This window comes from Carlito syrichta, unplaced genomic scaffold (assembly GCF_000164805.1).
Source record: "Carlito syrichta isolate Samal-C Ts95f unplaced genomic scaffold, Tarsius_syrichta-2.0.1 Scaffold302287, whole genome shotgun sequence".
NCBI classification, from domain to species: Eukaryota; Metazoa; Chordata; class Mammalia; order Primates; family Tarsiidae; genus Carlito; species Carlito syrichta.
In genome coordinates this window covers 250,799-257,879 of record NW_007246383.1, presented here as the reverse complement: position 1 = coordinate 257,879, position 7,081 = coordinate 250,799, and the positions used below count along the sequence as shown (strand labels likewise).

At 39.7% G+C, this 7,081-nt stretch overlaps 1 pseudogene; it reads right to left on the bottom strand.

The window, feature by feature from the left end:
- Nucleotides 1-1,099: 1,099 nt before the first annotated feature.
- Nucleotides 1,100-4,945, bottom strand: LOC103258554 (annotated as a pseudogene).
- Between the last annotated feature and the right edge of the window lie 2,136 nt (nucleotides 4,946-7,081).

Sequence of the window (7,081 nt, the reverse complement as noted above, 5' to 3'; positions counted from 1 at the left end):
CATTGTTGGAGTTTTTAAATTCTAAACTGTATACTGAATCACTACTGAATTCGCTTACTGTTGCAATTCTTTCCAAACTCCCAAGATATTTTTAGTGAGTGCTTAACTACTTTCGGGAGCTCAGATGCCACTTTATGCATTGTGCTCACTCTTGCTTTACTGAAGGATGTAACTACACCAAGAGCATAGTCACCTGTATATTGCCTTTGGAAGTTAGCAAGATACTTAGAAACCACATCATGGCCTAACTTGCAGGTATGGAATGGAGCTAAAAACAAGTGCCAATAACTTTATTTTTCTTAAGCCAGCAGAGCATTGAGCAGACCGGCTCATGCTTTAGAAGCTACTGGATAAAAGGGGAGGATTTGCCTCCTTGTTTGCCAGGATTGGGAAGTGATCTCTTCAACCATTGCTCTCCAGATAGTATCCTATCACTTAAGAAAATATATGTCTATAAGAATGGGATTGGCAGTAGCGGGATGCTGCTGGGGTGTGTGGTGGGGAGGGAACACAACAATAAGGGTACCTGATCTCAAACCAGGCAAAGGGGGGACCAAAGGGAGGTCCAAACCTCACCTGTACAGTGACCACTTATATACCTAATCATGAATTATACCCTATGTCTTTTTTTTTTTTTTTTTTTGAGTTGGAGTCTCACTCTGTCACCCGGGCTGGAGTGCCATAGCACATTCATAGCCATCGCAGCCTTGACAACTGGACTCAGGTGATCCTTCTGCCTCAGCCTTCCATGTTGCTGGAACTACAGATGTACACTACCTACCATGCCTAGCTTTTTTTTTTTTTTAATTATAGAGACAAGTTCTCACCAAGTTGCCCAGGCTTGTCTGGAACCCCTGAGCTCAGGTAGTCCTCTTGCCTCCACCTCCCAAAGTGCTGGGCTTACAGACTTGAGACACCATGCCTGGCCCACATCTTTTAAAAAGAAAGATGTATGTGTGCATCCCAAAATAGATATATTTCAATACATGTACTCCTATGTAGACTAGAAAACAAAAAGTAGACATTAGAAAAATAGAAGTACGAAGACAAATCCTCCTTTCTCCACGTATCCCAGTGACTTCCACTATGGAAACAGTTTGTTATAAAGCATATGATAAGGGCCGGATACTGATCAGTTAAAAGTTTTAGGATCATTTTTAAAGGATATTTTTAAAAAATATAAATTAGGATCACTTTTTTTTTTTGACAAGCAGGGAAAAACCCATTTTATTTGCAGGACTGATCTTTGTAACCACCGAGGCCACTATGTACAGGCAAGGGTGGGGAGCCTTATTTCTTGGTCTCCGCCTTGGACAGAGTCTTGATGATCTTCCTGGCCTGTAGGCGCTCTTCAGGGCGCTTGCGCGCTTCCTTGGTCTTAGTCCTGCAGGCTTCAGCCTGATCTGCCAGGAGCTTCTTGCGGGCCTGTCTGCCTTCAGCTTGTGGATGAGTTCCATGAAGTTCCGCTTGTTCTTGAAAACATTCCCTTTCACCTTCAGGTAGAGGCTGTGATACATGTGGCGATCAATCTTCGATTCACGGTAACTCCTGAGCAGCCGGTGCAGGATCCTCATCCTCATCCAGGTCACCTTCTTGGGCATCCGGGCATTGGCTGTCCCCTTTCGCTTACCTATGCCCATGTGCCTGCCCTTCTGGCGGTCCAAGGTATTTTTCCGGCATGAGCCCGGGAATGGACAGTCACTGGCTTGCGGATGATCAGCCCATCTTTGGTCAGTTTCCGGATCTGCTGACGGGAATTGGCACTGACGATTTCATTGATCTCATTGGGGTCCAACCAGACCTTCTTTTTGCCACAGCGTAGGACACTGGGGGCAAGCCTCTTCTGAATACTGAGCATACTCATGGCTGCGGCTGCTGCAGCAAAAACCAGGATCACTTCTTAATGTTATTGCCACCCCTACATTGTGACGTGACTTCCTTGGTGGAGGTGAAGGCATGGAACCACAGCTGGCAGGGAAGGAACAGTAGAGCCTGTAGCCTGACCACTGTTCCACAACAAGATGCTGTGTATGCGAGGGTATCTTACCTCAGATAGCAACTGTGAGAAACAAGTTTTGTGTTACATTTAAAATTAGTAAAGCAATAAAAGTGTGTGTATACCATATTTTCACAAAATTACTGATAATTGACTTTTATAACATGATCAGAAAGCATGTTTTAAAATGTTTACTACAATATTAGAAAGTCTCTTTAAATTCCCTGTAAAGCCTGTGAGAGAGGGATGGGGGAAGGGAGGCGGGGCACTGACCCAGGAACCCATGCTTATAGGTGCTGTTGACATCTACAAAACAAGCCTAAAGACACTGCTGGAAGATAGGGGGACAAACAGAACTGCCCAGGGTTGAGCTATAGTAGGAAGAGGATCTCCTGTGCCATCCACCCACTCAGGTTTAAAATGGCATGACAGGAGGGCACCCCCTGATTTTGTGGAAGTTCCCTAAAGCCAAAGTGCATGCCTGTTCTATGGCACTGACTACTGTAATCTAAGTGAGAACAAGTATGCAAAAGTTCTTCAAAAGCCATAGAACACTATGTCAATGTTTTTACTGTTAAGTGTACATTATTGTTATTTTCTGCTTATTATAAAGACTAAGGAAAAATAAGTAGTCTTTGAAACTAGGTGAATAGGAGGGAATTTGTTAGTCCATCAGTGGAATCCTTTCGTTTGAAAGAGAGGGCCTTCGTGTAATCAAAAGCTGTCCTGTTTGAAAAATCATGGAAGTGTGAGAAACACTAAAATGTCATCCTGTAGACAGAACAGTAGAGTGACTCAGCTAATTCTGGATCAGACTGCACAGGTCTGAATCTATTTGCTTACTGTGTGACTTTAGGAATATAAGTTAACCTTTCTGTGCCTCAGTTTCCTCGGCTTTAAAATGGAAATAGTGATAGAACCTGTTTTACACGGTGCTTGTGAAAATTGACTAGTTCCTAAATAGTTCCTGGCACATAGTAAGTATGATGTATAAGTTATGTGACTAGAAAGGAGAATAAATAATTTAGGGGAAAAAATTGAGTCTAATAGTTGACCAGTAGATAAGCTCCAAGGTCCTTTCTCCCTTCCATCTCCTGTGTAGTACTTTCATTTCTGGTTCTTCTACTCCCCTTAGATGTCTCACCTCTTTGAATGAAGTACCTGTCACCCGACATGAGAAGAGGTGGAATTGGCTCTGTACGACAACTTTGATCAGGGTGGAGCTAAGACTTGGCCGTCCCTGTTTTCCCTTTGGATCGGCAATCTTTTTAAGCTTCCAACATTTCAAATCCTGTTAATTTGCCTTGTATAGTTTAAAATGTTTGCTATCTTTTCTTATTCAAAGTTTAAGATTGGTTTTGAGTACATGGTTTTCCTAAACCTTGAAGAAAGATCTATTTGACTCTGAAGCCATCGATGTTCTGTTTTGCTGTTTTACTGTACTTTACAAGTCTACCCACAAAAACAGCTGGCTATGTTCACTGTCGTGCACTACCTGGTATCACTCAGCCTTCATGTTATCAAGGTGTAAGAAGCCAGAGTAAGGGATATCAGGCCTCAGACTTCCAAATGCTGACTCTGGTTTTAATTCCATATTACATGGAAATGTTTGATAACTTTCCTGAACTGAGTTCTCATGGCCTAAATATTTATGTGATTCTCTATGATGACAGCACCTTCTCCTATTTTTAAATTCTAGAACCAATAAAGTCCAAAGTGTAGATTTTGGTAATGAATCCATGTAGCTTGTTTTAAGGACTCCCTGTTAAAGCATTCACTCTGTACTAATTCTGACTTGCTAAAAAATTCAGTAATAAGAATAAAAACTGGACCAAAACCCAAAGTTTCTATAGTCATAGTCATCCTTCCAGGTTAGTACACAGGATGTAGTTTAAAAATACAGACATCCTGTGTGTGGCTTTGAAAATAACCAAAGTACTTGGAATTAAAATGTTAGGTGAGAATAAAAACTGTCATAGCCAAATACTTGACAGTCTGATAGATGAAGAACAGATGAGTTTATATTACATGAGCAGCACAAATTTTTAGGAATCACAGCATTAGAGAATACAATTAGAACGTGAATGAGACATAGCTCTTTACGAAACATAAGGTGAGTCCCTTTATTAGAACAAGATGCAAAGTTCGGCCACTAGGTGGCGATACACTACAACTTGACAACTGGTCCATAGCACCAACCCTATTGAAGATTTCTCCATCCTGTAACCGACCAACCCCCCCCCTTCATTTTTCAGGATGACAACACCTTAGAGGTTTATGGCCATCAGGAGAATTTACTACTAAGCTATATACTGATGTAATGAAATCTAATATATGCTGTGCAATGAATTATGAGATGTTATTTAGTTTCAGGATTTTATTACTTCAATCAGTTATGACCATATTTCCTTTTATATGATTGCTCACTCTTTAAACATACCAGATGACTGTATAAGGAACACCTAATAAAGTCTATAGAGATTAAAATATAAATGTTTTAATTTATTTGCCATAATTTGTTTAAATTTTGGTTATACTAGTGTTCGTATTAAAAGCCATAACATGTTAGAATCTGAGATCTCAGATCAGATGCTGCATCTAATATATTTTGCTAAGATATTTTATTGTATGTATTAGCAATCGAGCAGAAAAGAAGAAATGGATTATTACAAGGTAGTTAATTTTTAGCATAGATGTCAGAAAGCCTGTTAAAACGCGAGAGGCTTATGATAAACTATTTACATTGTCATTCTGGATTCTGACTACATCTCTTATGGTAGAAAGAATGTATTATTTGTTTAACTTTGTATTTTAATACATTTGCCTATTTTGCCTGAATGTAAAAATGTAATTTAAAAATAAACCCCTGTGAAACTTCTGGTAACATTATTCAATTGAATCATTGTTCTGCTAGTATTCCAACTATTTTTAAGGCAAATTATATACATATCTATGAAAATTGTTACAAGCCAAACCAAAAAAGATAATTATGTGTTTTACAAAAGAATCAGCTTACAATTTCTTTCCTATGCATCCATTTAACATGTGGCTTGCCACCAAACTGAAAACTGGTCTGAGGCCAATGATTTAGGCAAGTCACTAGCCTTTAAAGATTGGAATTCCTCAGCTATAAAAGGAAGGATTTGACTACAAAGTCATTAGGACTCCTTTCAGCACCAAAATGTTTCGGGTTTGTGATTTAATTTATGTACTGTACTGTTAGGATGAACTAACATTGACGGAGTACCAGCTTTACACCAGGCACAGTTCATATGCTGTCTCTTTTAATCCTCCCTGCAACCTTCTGGCATAGGGATTATTACCCGTTGTATGGAGGAAGAAATTGGGCTTTAAAAGTTCCTTTAATCCTTGTTCATTATATAGTTTTGTGGGGAATGTGTGTGTGTGTGTGTGTGTGTGTGTGTGTGTGTGTGTGTATGTTCCAGGCTAAGCAGAAGCTAGGCATAGCACAGGATTTCTTAGCCTCAGCACTTACAGACATTTGGGGCTGGACAAATCTTTGTTGCAGGGGCCTCTCCTATACATTGTAAGATATTTAGCAGTATCCCTGGCTTCTACACACTAGAGACTGTACCACCTTGCCCCCCAGTTGCAACAACCAAAAATATTTCCAGATATTGCCAAATGTCCCTTGGGGAGGAGACTTGTTGAAAACCACCCATGTAGGGAGTATAGAGAGAAACAAGATGGTAGAGACAGATACGTAGTTAAACATATAAATATGTAAACATAAACGTAAATAAGTGTATAATTTTCTGTAATAAATATGTCCTGAAAGTATGAAAATATGAGAAGGTATTCTAACTCAACCTGGATGGGGATCAGGGAAGACTCTGAAAACTTGACTAATTCCAGAAGGGTGAGCAAAGTTAGCCAAGCCAAGAATGTGGAGAAGGGCTTTCTAAGCAGAGAAAAATGAGCAGGAAATGCTCAATGGCATGGAAGTGCAGGGTGTGTGTCTAGGGAAGAACAGGCAGTTTTGCATGGATGGAGTGGCAGATGTTAGCTGGAGAGACTGGAGATGCAACTTGAGAGGTATGTGCCACACTGAGATGCCTGGACTTCATCCTATGAGCAGCCGAGTGTTTGGATAGATTCTGGGAAGTGAAAATGTTGGGTCAAGGGAGATGAATATTTAAATTGTTTCAATCCTGAACTGCCAATTTGCTTTTCAAACTTTCTAATAATTTATACTCCTCTAAGCAATTCATGAGGGTCTTTTCCATTGCATTCTTGCCTGCACTGAGTGCTCTCATTACAAACAATCTTTGTGAACTTGGTTGAAGAAAGAGTTTCTTGTTTAAATTTTGCATTTCTTGGATTGAGTAGTTAAACCTTTTTCCATATGTTATTATCAAGTTGTTTTTCCCCTTTCATCAATCTTGTTCACGTCTATTGCCCATGGGTCTATTTTTATTTTCACAGCCTTTTCCTTATTTGTTTAGTTTTCCTCCTAACTACCCTCTTCCCCCAAATTTGGGTCAGTTCTTATCTATCTGTGTGAGACCTTTATATATTTAGACAGTACTCGTTTCACTTAAATTTGCCGAAATAATATTTTCTTATTTTGTTGTTTGAATTTTATTTGGGTTATTTTTTGATGCCTTTTCAACTTTGTTCGTGGTGGTTTTTGTCAAATGGAAGTTTCCAATTTTTATGTAGTACAGATTACCAGTCCTCTTCTCTGTGGTTTTGCCTTTAAGGTCATGCTTTGAGAAGTCCTCCCTTTACTCCAGGGATATATAAATAACCAGTGAGGTTTTCATCCAGTGCTTTTAGCTACAAGAAATAAAACCATAAATCTTTAATCTCTCTGGAATTTAGGTATAGGGTGTGAGCAGAGTATTTTTTGAGAGCTACTAAGAGGTCCAGCTGGCAAGACTAGATATCAATTAGATATCCAGGGGGTGGAGGTGAGGAGGATAGAGAGAGGCATGGACGGATTCCACTATGGAGGATCAGTTAAGGGGGTGCAGTTTGGTAATTAGCCCCTTCTGTGAGCTTGTCATTCTGTAAGATTGTTTGCTGTGATGAATATTCTAGAGTCACTCTCTGCCCTTCCCC